General features: G+C 45.7%; 1 long non-coding RNA gene across 1 annotated transcript in view; it reads right to left on the reverse strand.

Annotated features, from left to right (window-relative positions):
* Positions 1–7,571: 7,571 nt before the first annotated feature.
* Positions 7,572–18,461, reverse strand: part of LOC116795552 — a 42,086-nt gene continuing 31,196 nt past the window's right edge. Inside the window, exon 4 of the long non-coding RNA XR_004360075.1 lies at positions 7,572–7,617. This is a non-coding gene — a long non-coding RNA (uncharacterized LOC116795552). The remainder of the gene's footprint in view (positions 7,618–18,461) is intronic.

Below are 18,461 nucleotides of genomic sequence, written 5' to 3' on the forward strand. Positions count from 1 at the left end.
GGGAGTCACTGTGAAAGCTGTCTGCTCAGCTGGGCTGCCAGGGTGCTCCAGCTCCTGAGCCCCTGCAGCAAGGTGGCCTTAGGTCTGGACCCAGAACATCCCATTTAAGGAAAAGAAATGGAGAGGTTTGAGCAGAAACCTGCCTGACATTCTGGGAACACCCCTAGAAACATGGCACAGATATTTGAAAACACCATTTTTCACTCTTATTCTGCTTATATCACAAGGAGGCAAAACACCACAATAACACACACGCTGTAAGAAAAGGCTTCCAGTCTAATTTTGTGTCTCTCAGGATACAAGAAACCTCACATGCTTCAGAGATCCAAGTGGAGGTTTAGCAGGTTATGTAGATCAATTGCAGGCAGATAATTAAGGAAGCAAAAAGTGATATTCCCACCATTAAATATAGGTTGGAGTCTTAATAAGGCACAAAGAGAGGGAAATGAGAACCTTTGAAATTGAAGTTATTATGTGCTGCATCAATTGCCGGAAATCAAATGTTAATATTGTTCTCTTGCTTTTATTCCCCTCCCCTTCAGCAACAACCCACTCCCCTCAGTCTCTTTGTGCATGTGCAACCCCTCCTGTCCCACATATTTGGTACCACTCTCTCTTTAGACAGCAGACCATCACCCACCAAAATGCCCCAGACCCAACAACTTCACTGTGGACCCAGCGACCTCCCTACCTGAAAGTCCCCCCTGTATTAAGCTCCCCAGGACTTCCCCATGCCTGTGCCACAGGCTGGACCATAAACCAAGGTCCTGTTCATATAATTGCTTTCCTACCAGCAGTAAATCTGCTTCTAGAAGGCATTTGTGCTTTCTCAGCCTTGTCTTTCACTTCTGGCCACAGGATACAGTAAGAAAGTCAATTAAGACTCTAGCACTTCCCCTTCTTCCTCATTTCTTCCATTTAAAAGTAAGAAACAGTCCAAGGTTGGTCAACTGGAAACTTGCAGCGTGGCAACTTCCATGGCCTTCCCCCCTCCAGGAGCACAAAGGAACAAGCCCAAACCTTCTTTCCTCCTGTTCTTCAGCTTCTGGCTCTGCATTACACATATATTGTGCAGCCAGCCTGCATTCTTTTACATGCACTCATTAAACAGAAGATAATTTCAGCCCTTGGCTGGTTCCTTCCATGTGGGGACTCTGAGCCTCTGTCCCATCTGCAGTTTAAACCCCACCAAGGGCAAGAGGATTTTCTGAGCAATTTTATGACCCTTCAGCAACACTGGTCCTGTTTGGCAGCCCCTGTGTCATTCCCAGACAACCAAGTAGCCTCTCAGGAATGTTGGTTACTGTACAACAAGACACGTTCAGATATTACAGAATATGAACTGGAACTGCAACTGGATGAAGGTTTGCCTGAGGAAAGGAGGTAGAAACCTGTCCTGTGGGGCTATTAGCACCCAGAAGCTACTTAGAATTAGAAATAAATACTTTAAGGGTGTCTTACAGCCCCCATTAAAGTACACGGTGCTCTCCTCAGCCACAGGTAATGATCCCAAATCCCCTCTGCAGCCACAGGGAACTTTGCTCCTCTTACCCATGTGAGTGGCTGATGTTCTCCAGATCCCATGGATACTGCACCCAAAATCAGAGCATGGCAAAGGTTCAATCACATCAGTAGCAATAACTATGAAAATGGTGTTACAGGAAGGTAAGAACCTGTGGAGGGAGAATTAAAAAAAACAAAACTAACAAATGAAAAAAACTCATAAAACCAGGGGAACACATGACCAAGGTGAAAATCAGAAAGCTGCGAGATCACAGGCAATTATGGGTGACTTTCTTGGCAATCAGAACTTGCAAATCAAGTCCACCTCCTGCCCTGGTGGCTGATTGCCAGGAACAAGTTAATTAACCAGCACTAACAAATGCAGATCTAGACTTTAACTAGATGGCTCCACCTCCCCTTGGCAGCTCCCCCTGACTGACCTATAATTGGCCATGGGCCAAATTAATCCTTGGGGAAAGCCTTTTTTCCCTTAGTTTGCACCAGGAATTAATGTAGTATGCCCTGGCATTTTCCCCATAACTTAAAGAAAATCTTTATTTTTGTTTGTTTTGTTTTTAACCTTCCCTCAACATCACTGACCTTTCCCATCTTACTCCAACCACCTTCACACCCCAGGCTTGCAGCCAGCTCCTTTTCTTTCAGCTGATATTTGCAAGCATTTGTTTTATTTTACATGTTGCTCACTGAACTTTTTCCAGTTCGTGTGTCTTATTCTAAAACTACAATTCACGAAATAGCCTAATTCTCCAAATGGTGCTGAACTGAGTGGAATAATTACCTTACTTGTTTTGGGCCTCTGTTGGAGTCCAGAATTACACACTTGGAAAATTATGATTGTTTTATCCTCTTCTTCTTTCTTTTTTTTCTTTCGGTTTCACAAGATGTGTGAAAGACAGGTTTTTATAAAGGACATAAACCCAGCCAAAACTATAATTACCACAGACAGAAAAGAATTCAGAGAAAAGATGATTTTATGATTAAGGCACTGGAGTAGAAGCTCCAAAATTTAGATTCTTTTTGTGGCCCTGCCAAAACCTCTCTCTGTAACCTTTGCTGAGTTAATCCCTCTGTGCCTCAAATAAAATACTCTGGCACTTCCCTGTTTTATGATAGCTGCTGCATAAACACATTCATTCACATTTGTGAGATGTTCAAACACACCAATAATCAGACAACCACAATGACTGGGATGGTTAAAATCATCTGGCTGTATTTAATCATCTCTTGTCAGAAGTGTGTGCATCTTTAATCACAAGCACACGGGATACAGCAGCATTACTGCTGAGAAATAAGCACTGTACTGAAATAAAATAAAACAAAAAAAAGCCCAAAATTCCATGTTCCCAACAAAAAATATTTTGCAGATCAGGGCAGCAATTGTATAAATGAAGCTTAGCATCTCCCCATTCCAGTTTCCCCAAAACAGGGACAGGCTCTTACTAAAAGAAGCCTTATCAAAGCATCAAGTCATATTCCACTGGAGATGTGTGAAGTCAAGAGCAATTACAGCAGCTCCCAGACTTCCATCTGGATATCAAGGAAAAGTGCACAAAAGAACTGCTACTAAAGGCACACACAGAGTTTTAAAAACAACCTCACAAAGAGGATGCCAGAAGAGTCAGGGCCATGAGTCACATCTGTTTCCAGGACGTGATGAGGACACTGAGCTTTCAGAGTGAATTCCATTTAAAAACTGTGGGACTGAGCAACAGCTGAAACGAGAAAGCAGGAAAGCCAAGGCTGCAGCAGCACAGCAGGGGAGGGTCACTGTGGGAATGTGTGAAGGCAGCTGCCTTCACCTGGCACCTCAGTGCCTGGCTGGCAGCTTTGGGCACGGGCTAAGGCAGATCCAGAAGGTCTTTTATCTCCTGCTGCTGCCACTCTGAGCCCTGCTGGCATCCCACGCTCCTACAGAAACTGCTGCCACGTCCTCCCACCCCTTCTCCTGGGGGAAAAGGCAAACTCAGGGGTGTCTCCCTTCTTCTCCCTCCCTCCCTGAGCACCAAAGGCTCAGGAGGCTGCTGTGTCACCCGATCCCCCCCTTCCCTTTTCACTGCTTTCATAAATTAAGCTGAGCAACAATAGAGATGAGAGAAAGCAGGACAATGTGGTAAATGTAGCAGAAAGAAATTTGAATTGTAATGAGGAGAGCTAATCAGGAAAAGAATGGACTATAGAAAAAAAAGCACTAATGAGTTTCTAAATAAATTCAAAAGGTTAATATTGTTCTATCTAACAAATAGGAGAAGAATCCCAATGTGAAATTAAAGGCCTCACTCCAGTGCCCTTGCAGCCATATGTTAAATCTGTAACACCCACTCTATTTACCTCCCTGTCCACCACAGCTTCCTGATACCTCCCAGGGATGGCTCCTGGAAATGGGATCTCTGCAGGTCAGCCACGTCTCCCCATCTCTTTTGTGTCTGTACATCAAATGCTCGAGCCCAAGTCAGTAAGTCACAGACTCTCTTTGACCTACAGAGTTTGTACCAAGATTTTTTTGACTTGTTTATGTTGGCACTGGCAAATCAGTAATCAAAATACAGTTTTCAAATCGAGAGGGATGTGTGTGTGTGTTTGTGAAGTGCTGGACAACACAGTTTTCCAGCACATTTGTATTCCCTTTTATTATGACGTGCATTGACAGGGTGAATAAAAAGCCAAGACAGGTTAACTGATGAAAGAGTAAGAGAAAATAAAAGTTTATAAAAAAAAACAACTTGGAGGTTTTATTGTTTGTTTGGTTTAATTTATATGATGCCAGTACTTCAAAATAGAAAGTTAAGATTTTCTGTATATAATCAAAAATTAAAATATTCAGACTCCTTTACGCATTCTATTACAAAACATGGTAAAATTTTTTTTTCAGCCAAAGTATAATATTTTTTTAGGTGAGGAGAGCAGCTCCTTTCAAGAATAAAAGAAAAATCCAATTCCCAGCAAAGTAATGGACTCAGAGGCTTTTCATAAGAATAGGGGATCTGCTCTACGATTTTTTTTTACTTGAAAGAAGGAAATAGTGCCATTATAATATTTTAAACTGAATACAAAAACCCAGAATGACATCATACTTTGGGGAGAAGTCTGAGTGTATTTGTGTGAGTGGCTGTGAACTGCAACCAAAACCTAGTGGAGAGAGATGAGGGCGGCTGCACATCTATCTCCCCCTGGCCCAAGGATGGCAGGAGATGAGTTAGGTGCAGTCCCAGAGCTGTGTAACCTCGTTATGATCCAGCTTTACCCACAGTGATAAATCTCTTGTCACCCTGTCCCGCGGGCACAGTCACAGTCACAGGGTGACGTGCGGGCACAGCCGGGGCTCTGGCATGAGTCAGAGCCCTCAGAGCCAGCCCAGCACACCCCCACAGAGGAGTGTCTGTGCTCCTCTGCCCTGCCCCACACTCCCAGCACACCCACAGCCCCACAGGGCAGAGCTGCAGCCCCACCACTCCTATCACAGAAAATGAAAAACACTGGCATGTGCACCTTTTTCCTTTCAGGCGTGTGAATTATTCCAAAGTTGGAGCAACACTCCCGTGCCAGGACTGGCCATCTCATGTATTATTCACAGGAACCTTGCAAAATGTTGCTCGGCTGCTCACCTGCCGTGAACAATTTTGTTTGACAGGCAGGTTAAATGCTTTAGCTTCCTAATCCTCCTCCTCCTCCTTGCAAGGAAGGAGGGCATTGTGGGCTGCCCTGAGAGGCATCACAGCGAGGATGTTTAATAGAGGCTCCAGTGCAGTTCAACCCTGGTAGGCAAAGACTGAATAAAACCCTGGATTCGAGAGATGGGAGTGGGAAATGCACAGAGACAGAGACTAAACAGTCAAGAAATGTAAACTCTTTGTGAATAACCCTTTGAATGCCAGTGGAAGACCAGCACTTACCCTCATGTCAATTATGGAGAGCTCACCAGAGCTCCTCAGTGTTTCCAGCCCAACCCATGAGGAAAATAAGATGGAAAGCAGTGGAGCAGCTTGTGCTCCTGAGCCCAAGGTGGATGTCTGTGGCTAAGTGTTTCTGGCACTACTCTCTCTCTATAAAAGCTTGAATGCAAAAATTTTTCTGAGACAAAAGGCACTGCTCTGAAATTGCTAACTGTGAATAAACAAGACAGTTGCATAGCTCATCATAACCCTAATGATCCTCTCTAAATCATGCAGGCCCTTCACCCAGATCTATTGGCCACATTAGCAGACTGCTGAGTGCAGGAAATATGGAGAGGATCATTTTTAAAGGGTTTTGCATGCCATGCTCATTGGGAACCCTTTGAGATGGAGTCTAAAGCAGATGGTGAAATGGGAAAATTATTCACGTTAATTCTTTAGCAGCCTAAGATAAATTTAGAGAATAATGAAATAATGAAAGCCCCATCCAGTCACGTTTTTGCTTTTGCAGCAGTCATCAAAGCCCTGACAGGGAGAACCCAACGCTGCTGCATTCCACACACAAAGCTGCTGCTTGTTAATTGGTTCAAAGACACAGGAACAGTAATATCCTGTAAAAAAAAAATATCATGTCATCCCCTTTCATTAGCTATTGTTCAATGGCCTGATGAAACAACAAACAAGCTGAAACAGCAAATAAACTTCAGAGTGCTGAATGCTCAAACCCTTTCAATCTTGCTTCATGCACATTTTCTAGGGAACAGCATCATCTGCTTTGAGCTTCTCAGCCACTCTCCAAACCCTTACAGTGAGACAACATTACCAGTCCCCCATGTTACAGGCAGGGAAAAAGAGGCACTGCTTTTATCCATGGGAGAAACAGCAAAGTCAGGACGACAGCCTACCTGGTCCAACCCCAAGTTTTCCTGCTCATTTTGCAGGAGAATCAGCTCCTTGGGTGACCTGGTGTATTGAACCACCAAAGTCTGCTGAGCTGAACACGGTGCCCCTGCCACAGCAACACCAGGACTTGTAGCCTGTAATGTTTTCCTTCACCCAGGTAATCCAGAGGATGTGAGGAACATGCCAAAGGGGAGCCTCACTCCCACAGCAGCAGGTTATACAGAACTTTACTCACCCTCTCAAGCGCAAGAAGCAAATAAAGAACATCACAGAATTCATGAGACATTTCTGTGTGAGGGCAGCACAAAGCTCTGTGAAGCTGCTGAAAGCAAATGAGGGAGAATGTAAATGTTTCATAATAAAAATGCTAAAGTTCACTCCTAAAATCACTAGTCAGAATCACCTAATATCAAGACATAATATTTGCTAAGTGGAAATCTCTGGCTCAGTTTTCACTCCTGACACTTTACTGCCCTGTTGCTTTCTGGCTATCTTATTTCCTATTAGTTTTTGGCACGATGAGTAAAACCTACCAAGGCTTACAAGCATTTGTAGCTGTAACCTGCACTTCTCTAAGTGCCTGTCCATGGTGCTGACGCTGTTTTAATTTTGTTCTCTTCTCTCTAACGTTCTAAGGTGTGCAGAGTGAGCTCAGCTCACACAGTGAGAGCTGCTTCATTAGTGTTTTCCCATCAGGTTAGTGCTGGGATGAGCATCCAGCTGTTTCAGTGAATAAACATATCACCTGGACAGACTGCCCTGCCTCATTTCCCAGAGTCCAACAATAGTGAGACAAGTTACCACGCTCCAGCACTGCTCACTGCCTGCATGGATTCCCTCTGCAGCCCTGGCTGAGGGATGAGAGCCACCGGCAGCACCCGGAGCTCGGGGCAGGCTCTGGGAGCTGCTCCCACCCATCTGACCCCTCCAGGGCTCAGAGGAGTCAGTGACTGTGGCTTGGGAAGGTGCTACACATCAGCTCAGCTCTGGGGACTGCACTTCTGCTCTCAGTCCATGGTTAGTGACAGCAAAGGTGCACTTGCTGCTGCCACACACGGCCCTCACGGCTCTGCTCCCTCAGCTCCTGAGGTCCCAGCCCCTTGTGTGTCCTTAAAACACCACTGCTTCCCCAGCTCCAGCAACAGCTCCGAAAATCCTTCTTCCCACTATGAAACATCCCCTGGGCTGAGGCTTTCCTGCCCCACTCCCAAAATGAGGAATCCTGCCAGAGGGGAGGAGATGGGAGAAAACTTCCTCTGTGTTCTTGTCTCTTCCCAGTGTCAGCTGAAAGCCCCGAGCCCTGGAAAAAGCACAGCTTGGTAAAGGTCATGATCTGAATGCAGATTATTCATGGACATGAATTTCTCTGCTGAATTATTCCAAACACATAATTCAGCTGGCTGTACTGAGCACATATAGGATGTGCCTCTGCAGCTACTCTAAATACAAAGCAGGGCATTAAATAAGGACAGTCACTTGCTTGGAAGCATAATATTTTATTTGCCACAAATATGCTAATTCTTTAATTTTCAGTCTCTATGCTAGCTAGAAATACAACCTGAGCAAGATAAGTTTTCTTGTAGCTGATTACTAGGTAGCATATCACAATTGATATATTAGATTTTAGACCCTGATTCAGTGTTGCCTTAGACTCTTGTGCAATTTTGATCACATGGTAATGGATTTTGAGTTGCTTACAAACATGTCAAGACTATCATCTGCCAGCTATGTCCCCATGCTGCTCATTATTTGTGCCTACCGAGTAAATTTATTGGCAGGTTTGTCAGAAAATGCAATGTTTTTTCTAGTGCCTTCTAAATAAATATCAAGAGGCAGTGAAGAACCAGCCATCTCAATGCCTACATCAACCTCCTGATATATCACCTGGGTCCTGGACTCCAGTTTACTGGATTCAGATAATAAAAGCAAAACCAGAAACAGCACTTAACACTTCTTAAACTTCATTAGTCCTGCTATTAGTGCTGGATAAATCTTCACTTTTAAAAGGCTGTTTTCCCTCACTGTGTCTCTGTTCAGCACAAGTTCCCACTGGGAGGGACCACAGGCATGATTTTCAACAGGATCTGGGGAGGCCAGAAAAATTTATTCTGTCTGTTGTAGGTAGGTCTAGTTAGAGCTAATCTAATTACACAGGAATTATGGGAATGGTCTCCAAGGAGGGAGGCACCAGGCCTTGGTCCAAGAGGAATAAACTGCAAATCACCAAAGCAGGAAGGCTCAGAGATTTCAGCCTGGGGGCTGGAGCGTGGAATTCCTGCTCGGGGGTGCTCTTGCACATGGTTAATTATCCTGACTTTAAGTGTCCTGCCCAATCTGGGGAAGGGAAGCAGATGTTAAAGCTGAGCTGCAGCGATTTTAGCAGCTGGGACAATACAGACACGTGAGCTCAGGTCCATCTCTGAAATCAGCAGCTCTGGGGAGTTCTCCCTTTCTTGACAAATTATAAAAGCATCTCCAGGTATTTTTAACTCCTATGGTACTTTACCATGACAAAAAAGGGATGGGGAAGTTCACTATCACCAAATTCAAGAGACAAATTTACCGTTGCCCTGTGGTGTTTGTGACTGTTGACAGATTTAGTGCTGAGTCCAACACCAGCACAGAGAATTTTAGGAGATGAAGAAAACAGAAGAACTATTTTAAAACAAGTGCAACTCATGGCATCTCCTGAATAGATAGAGTGCATTGCTGGTTCAGGATAAATATTCAATTTGATTCTTATCTTATCCAAACTCCAAATCTCTTTTGTCATCAGTTACTTTCCAAGGCACTGAACAAGAGAGCTCTGAATTTATATTTAAAAGAAACAGAAACAACAGAGCCCTTCAGCTTCCTTCACAGGGAATTAGCCCAGCCCAGACTCCTGACAACCTTGGGGAAGTGCAAACCCAGAATGAAACTCCAGAACTGCAGAAATAATGGCAGTATCTAAACATTACAAAGTAATTTTCCAGACTTATCAGGCCAGGTCAAAACCCAGGACTGGTCACACTGGCAGGGTGTAACCCTGTTGTACAAGACCAAGAGCTTTATTTAGATCTTTGTCAAAAAATATTCAGGTATAAGGGACTTCTATCTCATCTGTTCTCTTCACCATCCCATCCTGTGACCTACAAAATTGCTTCTCCACTTATTCCACAGATGGGAGAAGTCAAAACAAGCACCACCTTAAGCCAGATATTTTTCTTGGCCATGTCCAGTCCATGGAGCTCATTAGAAAAGTTTGATGCAAACGTCCCTTTGAAAAATACACATCTATTAAGTGGAAGCTGATCAGAAGAAAGATTCCCTTTCATATGTTCTCTTGCTTTTGATAAAAAAAAAAAAGGTCAGAAAATTATTTTTACAGTTCAAATAAAAAAATGCTCAAAAGTTAGATGAAGTACCTTTTTAAAAATGCAGGAAAACATTAATTCTGTTTAAGTAAACAAAATTAATTGACATGTTCCCTTTCCACTCACACCAGGGGAGTGACAAGTGGACAGCAGAGCAAATCCTCAGGATGCTCTTCCTGATCTGTGTTTTCTGTAGGAGAGGATCCCTGTGCTTCTCTCAGCTGTGAGCAAGAAGCCCTTTATACTTAAAAAAGTAGCCTGGAATGACTTAAAGTACCTACATAAAGTAGGAAATCACCATGGTCTTGTTGCCACAAGGCAAGGTTTGGGCATGAATCCATCACATCTTAAAACCACCCCTCCCCTGTGGCCAAAGCCCCACCAGCTGAAGGAGTGTTGCAATGACAAAGTACACAGAGCACCCCCAAGACCTGTGGGGGTTCTATGGGAAACTTCAGCACAATAAAGTGCTTTCCCTGTTGGACACATGAAGGCTTGGGTCTTCCTCTCCTATATCTTAATTTTCCACTTGTCTCCTTTACAGTCTGGAGGCAAAATGGATCCAGTGCTCTTCAAGAAGGAAAACAGGAGGAAGGAAAGTATAACCCCTTTCACCTTTGTTGTTCCCAAACCTACTCAACCTCATTATTCCCATGGTGCTTACACACACACACCAAGAGCAGACCAGGGCCCCTTGGACACTCTGGAGGACACCTGGGTCTTTGTGGGCACAAATACAGACCCCCAGTTTCCACATGGACCATGGAGGGGTTGTGCACAGGAAGGACAAGCCCAACAGATTTTGGGTGTTGTGGGACTTGGAACAAAACAGTGGAGGTGAGTCCAAAAGCACAGACAGGTTTAGCTCCCAGCAGGACATGTCATGCTACAGAATGCATGTGTGGGAAATAAAAGATAAACTGAAAAGATGAAACTGCTTCCAACAGCATCTTTATCCAACCAGCAGAAAACCAACTGCTCAGCAATGGGCTTCATTAAGTAGCTTATTTGTGAGAGCTGGGCAACCCAAACCCAGGGGATTCTTCCAAAAATCCTCTGAGCAGGGCACAAGCGTGGGTGCCTTCAGCAGAAGCACTTTCTGCTTTGTTTTTATACAGGGAAAGGGAAGGAGGAAGGAAACAAATGTAATAGGAAGGTGTGGAGCAGCAGACTGAGACAGCAGCAGGGGTGACAGGAAACAATTTATAACTTACTCGAGAATCTTTTCCCAGTCATCTGTTCTGCAGCTCAGACAGCAGTGCAGGTTTGTCTGACTATATCACACCCAGACACAAAAGCACACGTACATTCCCAGTTGTTTGCAGCCACCTCTTTCATCCTGGGCTATGGGAATGTTCCAACAAGCCATATTTGTGCTGATTTGTTTTGTGCTTAGAGCTGAATGTAGATGGTGACAAAATTCACTTTGTTATGACCAGCTGAAAGGGGAAACTGCTCTAATCCCATGGAAACTTCTCTTACAATAAATAATAACATGAGCTGAGATTCATGGCTTTTTGTGCAATATGGCAAAGTCAGAACTAAAAATGCAAAAGACCATCCCTGAGATACACCTGTACCTTTGTCCTGTGCTGACTTGAGAGAGAGAGAGACTGGTGCTTCAGCTCAACAAGCTCTGGCCACCAGAGCTCTGGAGAAGTGAAACACAATGCTGCCATTTCCCAACATCCTTAAATAAATCCCAGCACTTAAACATGGGATTTGTTAGCTTGAGTGTCCTGTTGGAACTCATTAATCACCAGAGAACCATAGAACAACCTGGGCTGGAAGGGACCCACAAGGATCATCCAGATCAACTCTGGACCTGCACAGACACCCCAACAATCCCACCCTGTCCCTGAGAGCATTATCCAGATACTCCTGGAGCTCTGGCAGTCTTAGGGCTTTGCCCAAACCCTGGGGAGCCTGGTCAGTGCCAACCACCCTCTGGGGGAAGAACCTTTTCCTGAGATCCAACCTGACCCTGCCCTGGCACAGCTTCATGCTATACCCTCTACCAAGGTTTGGGTGGGGACAAAGGGGCTCTCAGAAGCCTTGTGACACCTACCAACTGCACTTTGCATCCCTTTCCCTGGGTTTTGGGCTTGGGCAGAATCTGCATCACCAGATTTGCTGTATCCTCCTGTAAGCCAGGTTTGCCTGATGGCAGTGCCAGTCCCTGCTGCTGATCAGGGTTCAGAGCTATTTCCCATCAGGTGACCATTGACTGGCTATGCTGAGTCCAGGGAAAAACAGAAAGCAGGGAGTTAAGGAGGAAAAATCCAAGGAAAAATCTTCCTTCACAGTGTGGCTGCATGGGAACGACATGTTAAATTTACACCCATCACTCCATGTAATAATTACCCAGGCCTTCTGTTTGCACAGTAATTACAATGAAACAGTTTAAGGGGGAGGAAGAAAGTCTCAGAAACCATCATGGCTGGTTTTCTAGTCACTGCTTCCATCTTCAATTCCTCTTCCCTCTGCAGCAAAGGAGACATTTGGGCTCGTGACTTCCCCTGGTTGTGACCACAGGGACCTGGCTCCAGGTCTGTGGGATGTCAGTGCCCAGGATGGGCTGTGGGGAGCTCAATGCCTCACACCCCACCACTGACACCAGGGCCACATCTGCAGGTGCCACCCCACAGGCTGCAAAGCTGCCATCAGCTGCCCAAAGAGCCCTTTGTGGCTGCCTCAAGAATATCTAGTGAGTTCTTCAGATCCACCAGAACAAACTCTCATTAGCTTTCCAGTCTCTCCCATCTGCACAAGAGAAGGCTCCTTGATTCCCTAAATCAGCGGACAACTGGTGTGTAGGTTCAGCTGGGACCAAGCACAGTGAGACAGGAGCATCCCCCACCCTCCTTGGTGGCAGACAGGGAGCTTCAAAGCCTGGGGGTGACCACGCTGGGGTCACTAACACGCTTCACTTCAAACACCAACACAAACTCCCAGCCTGAGGCATTAAAATTTAATTACCAGGGACAGCTGGATTCGGGCGAGGGTCTGACACTGAGGATCTGGAGGAGGAAACATGCCTTCAGCAGCAAGCTGTCTGTGCTGAGGAAATGGACTCAAGCCAAATATTATTTATATGTCTTTAGGTCTCACACATTCTCCTCTGCCAAGCTTGGCTGGCCAAGCAACCAAAGCCAGGCCTGAAGCCTGAAGGAAATACTCCTGGTCCTCAATACCGGGGACATGCTTTGCCTTCTGCATGATTTTTGGGAGGGATCTGAGCCTTGCCACGTGGGTGACCCACATTTCAGGTGTCACACAGGGCAGTGGGACAGGAGGGCACAGACACCTGAGCCTTGGCTCAGGGCTGGCTGCTACTGCTGGTACCCAGCGGCACCGCTGCTGGAGCATCTTCCAGCCCACAGCCAGTCACAGCAAGAGTGCAGGTGACAGATCTGGCGTTTTCTGCTGGAGATGAAATTCAATCTCACGCAAATAATTGTGTTTGTTTTCCCCACGGGTTCCAATCAGGCATAACCAGCTATCGAAAAAGCCAAATACTCATCAAATTCCCCTCTCCTCTCATTTCAGTGCCACCGCTTGCAAATTCTTCTCCTGGAGGGGTGGTGCCAACTAAAATACTTGGGCATCAGCTGTGTTTTCCAGTTTTCAGTGAATCAGATCAGAACTGGGGGGGCAACAGGTATCTTTAAACACAGTAATTTGTAAACAGCGTTTTTGTTACAACGACGGACAGGAAAAAAACAGCAGTCCCGAGTTTACAACACAGCTCTACCTCCTACTTAACCCCCAGCAAACGTACAGCTCTTTTAAGGGCTGGGGGGGGGGGGTTTATTTTTAAGCACACACATCTTTTCCAGGCTAAAGGGACGGTGGTGCCATGTGATGCCACAGGGACCCCAGGCAGCATCACCCCTGGCGCTGTGCTTGGGGCACCCAGGGGTGCAGTCGGGGACCTACCACCCCAAAACCCGTCTCCCAGCCTGGCACGCTCCTGGCAGGAGTTTTTGGGTGGGGGAAGGAGTGTTCCCTCCTAAGGTGCCGTGCGTGGGGCTCTGTCCCCCTCTGGTGACCGGCTCACGGAAGGACAGAGCGGAGCCGCCCGGGGTGGCTCCGAGGGGACCTGGGGCTGCCACCGCCCGGGATGGGCTGGGCTGGCGAGGGAGGAGAGAGACGTGGCCACGGCACGGAGAAGGGAAAATAAAAAGGAGAGGAAAAGAGGAGAGAAAAGAGAAAGAGGAGAGAAAGGAAAAAAAAAAAAAAGGAAAAAAAAGGAAAAAAAAAGAAAAAAGGAAAAAAGGGGGGAAAGGAAGCAAAAGGAAAAAGGAAACAAAAGGAAGAAAGGAAACAAAAGGAAGAAAGGAAACAAAAGGAGAAAAAAGGGAAAAAAAAAGGAAAAAAGGAAACAAAAGGAAAAAATGGAAAAAGGAAAAAAGGAAAAAAGAGTAAAGGAAAAAGGGAAAAGGAAAAAGGGAAAACAGAAATGGGAAAAGCAAAAAAGGGAAGGGGAAAGGGAAAGGGGAGGGAAGGGGAAGGGGGAAAGGGGAAGGGGAAAGGAGGGGAAGGGGGAAGGGGAAGGGGAAGGGGAAGGGGAAGGGGAAGGGGGAAGGGGAAGGGGAAGGGGGAGGGGGAGGGGGGGAGGGGGGAGGGGAGGGGGGAAAGGGGGAGGGGGAGGGGAAGGGGAAGGGGAAGGGGAGAGAAGAGAAGAGAAGAGAAGAGAAGAGAAGAGAAGAGAGGAGAGAAGAGAAGAGAAGAGAAGAGAAGAGAAGAGAAGAGAAGAGAAGAGAAGAGAAGAGAAGAGAAGAGAAGAGAAGAGAAGAGAAGAGAAGAGAAGAGAAGAGAAGAGAAGAGAAGAGAAGAGAGAAGAGAAAAAGAGAAGAGAACTCAGTGCAAAATATTTTAAAAAGTAGCTCAGTGCCATGTAGCCTCCTTGGGCAGGGGCCATTCTGAGTCTGGGTTTGCCCATTTCCCAGGGGACCATAAACAATGATGCTGCTCCCAGGCTGAAAATCCCCACAGGAAGCAGGTGATGCTCTGCTCCTCCAGGGACAAACTGTACCCATGAAGGTTTGTACCTGCAGACTCACCAGCCTTGAAGGGAACTTACTGCTGCTCCTCACCTGCAGGATGAGCTTTATCTTGAGAGAAATGTTGATTTCTCAATGTTTGGTTAAGAAATGGTGGATTTGGTTAAAATCATCTGGAAAATATGGGTGGATTTGGTTAAAATTATCTGGAAAAGGGCCCTCAGGCTTGGCACAACCCTGCCATTCATAGGCAAAGCCTCTCAGATTAAGAGCAGCCTTCGTGGGCAGCTACATTTGTGTGGATGTGATTTTGTTCTCCACAAGCAAACTCAAAGCCATTTTAAAAAGCACTTTAGAGATAAGTGGAGAAATAACTGGAGAATTTTCATAGACGCCTTTGCATTCCCTGAAATCCCTGGCATTTGAGGGTTTAGCTGTATCAATAGAGGGAATAAAGCAGGGAAGTCAGAGGCCAAACTCGAAAACACTGTCACAACTCCAGCAGTCACTGGAGCCCCACCACCACCTTCATCAGAGCTGAGATTTCACAGGAGTTACGTTGCTTTTGTGGGATTAAAAGACCTGTAAGAAATCCTCAGCACTCACTGCTCCTCTGACATCCACAGCACTGCACAGATGTGAGAGGCACATGGAAAACAGGTAACTTTTTCTGCTGGGTTTCAGGGGGATTTTGCATTTAGGATTGCAGAGTCTCGTGAAGCGACGTTTCCCTCTCTGCCCTAAAAGCTTTTGGTTTACAACCAACAGCCCAAGAGCTAGACTTTGTGATCTGATTCCTCTGCAAATGCTTCACAGATAATTTTCCTTGAATATTTAAAAGTGCTTACAATGGGGAGGTTTGGGCATTGTTTTTTTCACAGGTGGAAATAATCCTTCTACCAGGCTTGGGTACTGTTACTGATCAGAGAAAATGTTCACATTTGTGTCACCTCCCAGCCCTAGTTGCTTTGCTGACATCATCATCCTGTCATTAAATCTGTCATTTGAAAATTTTCTAAGCCTTTCATTGTGCTTGAAGCCACTTCTTTCAAGGGGAACCCTCAAAAGAGGGGTCTGTTTTGTGTTCCATCATCTTTCCCATCAGCTTCAGCACATCAAGAGGTTTCTCCTCCTTCCTGCCCTGGTAAATTCTCTGTGCATCATGTCCCTGCAGAAATCACTGAAGTTCAGCACTGAAGGGCTGTCATGGTGAGAAATGTCACCTCACCCACATCCCTGCCCTGCTGTAGCGTCCTGGAATTTCTCCAGCTCAGTGAGAGCAGCTCTGCAGAGCTTCTGGGAGAGGCTCCTCCAGACAGATCTACTCTAGAACCATGAGATATAAAGCTCACAGAATAAAATCATAAATTATCCTGAGCTGAAAGGGACCCACAAGGATCATCAAAGTCCAACTCCTGGCCCTGCACGGGAGCACACCAAGAATGAAGAGGTGCTGCAAGGATTTGTGCACTCCCAGCCCGTGTCTGCTGGCTGGCACAAAGCAGGTGCTGTATGAGCTCCATCCATCCCCAGGGAACATTAGGAATCAGTATTTCCCTATCCCTACTAATTTTTTCCCCCAGTTTCTCTGTTTACAGCTGTGCCTGTTCGCTTCATGTGCCGTCTGGTGGTGTCCTCTAGTGGCTCCTTCCTGCACCAGAAACACCACCTTCCCCAGCTAAATCATCTCAGCTGCATTGTGAAAGCATTTGGGGGAAGGAAACCCACAAACTTTTGACAGGACTCAAAGGAACAGAAGATAAATGACATTCTTCTCCTCCATTTATGTACTTAAAAGTTATAGCAAAATTCACTCTGTCCTAATAGTGCAGCAAAGTTATGGAAGGTAACAAACAGCAGCACGATTCAATATTTTTTAAGTGATGGCTTTCTATAAATATGGGGGGGAAATAAATCAGAAATGGCCAGTAGAACTATTAATTAAAATACGAAAGCAGATAAATAATGAATAGCAGTGTCATGTATTCATTAAGATTCTACAAATGAAAAATATCTCTCCCGGTTATTCCTTTGATGAATCCAGCCCAAATATACTTGAACTGCAACATAAAAAATTCAGGATGCTCGTATTTCATTCTGTATCAGCCAGTCTCAGATCCTCAAATCCCAAAGCCAAGAACTGCAAATGTCTAAAAGCAGCACTGATACCAACCTCTTCCTCTGGCCCTGGACAAGTCTGGACCTGGTTTTGAGACAAGAATGTCCCTAAGGGAATCATGGAATGGTTTGGGTTGGAAGGGACCTTAAAGACCATCTCATTCCACCCCCTGCCATGGGCAGGGACACCTTCCACTAGCCCAGGTTGCCACTGAAACCCAAGGGCATCCTTTGGCCCTAAGACACCTCAGCACTAAAAAGAAAACCAAACCCCAAAACGACAACACCCAAAAAAAGCCCAAAACCCCAAACAACTAAAAATAAAAATAAAATTAAAAAAAAAAAAAGCCACAAACCAAAACACAAAAACCCCAAACCAACTTCCTTGTCACTTGTCTAAAAAGACAAAGAGCTCCAATGCACAGTGACTCATTCATGGGGCCTCAGAAGTGATTGTCATCACAGGCTGGTTCTCCCACCCCACTTGTGGGTTCCAGGCACTGTACAGAGGAGGAGAAGGGTGGCAAATGGTCACCAAAACCTCCTGCCATGGCCAGTGGATGTCCCAGCCCAGTGATTCCTCTTGCTCACACAGAAAAGGTTTTCACTAAACATTCCAATGTGGTTCTTGCAGTGTACCAGCAGTTGTTAATAAAAGACATGTTTTCCCCTGGCTTTGTCAGCTCTGCACTTCAAAGCTCATTTTACACACAGGCCGACGCTGTATTTTAAAAAGGGAATGTTAACATGAGCTCTTTAGTCAGTTGAATAAAAGTATCAGAAGCCCCCTCTCCCTCCCTCTTCCACCAAATTTAAAAAAAACCCAACAAAACCTTGGCAGCCTGTGATGGATTTACCATTATTATTGTTTTCCTTATACATCTTCACTACTCTGCAGTGCTCCCAGGACTTGTGCTGCCCCACCAGCATCTCCCCTCTGTGCTCTGGCTGCAAATTCCTCCCATCCTGGTTTGTGTTTTGGGGCTCCCAGGCAGGACCCCACTGTCAGCTCACAGCCAGCCTTGAGTTCTCCAGTGTGGACACCACAGACATCACATGCACCCCACATGAGCCATTCCAGGACACCACAAAGCTCCCAAGGTCTGCTTTGTTCAAGCAGAGGACAGCTGGTATTGTCGGGCAGCAAAATTCAGGAAATACTTTCCCAGAACCAAGGGGGTGGTCCCATCACCATCCAAATGCTCTTCCTTCCAATTAAAGGGGAAGTTTAAAGGGTAAGCAAAGACCATACTACCATCCTGCTTCCTTACAGAGCCACAGGGAGACACTGGAAGGGAGAGACAGGAATACACCCTTTGCAGGGTAGATAGAAATCCCAAGCTCTATGCATGTGATTTTTTTTTCCCATTGCAAAATAAAAACTGAGACCATCTGACACAGACCAAGGAATGAGAGTTAATTACCAGTGTGCCCAAGGGGTGTTTGATGACCTCGATTTTTTTTTCTGTTAAACACAGGTTTATGCTGATATGGGCTGTCTCAGACAGACAGGTTGGAGCTGGGGAATGCTGCCCAGACAGGTGGAGGGCTGGCAATTCCCTTTTCCTGGTGGGCATTTCTGTCATACCTCTTGTTTGGGTTGCTCTGCAGGTGGCATCTCATGCTGTTCTTCACCACCAAGCTCTCCAACTGCTCCCATTCAC

This window comes from Chiroxiphia lanceolata, chromosome 17 (genome assembly GCF_009829145.1).
Source record: "Chiroxiphia lanceolata isolate bChiLan1 chromosome 17, bChiLan1.pri, whole genome shotgun sequence".
Lineage (NCBI taxonomy): Eukaryota > Metazoa > Chordata > Aves > Passeriformes > Pipridae > Chiroxiphia > Chiroxiphia lanceolata.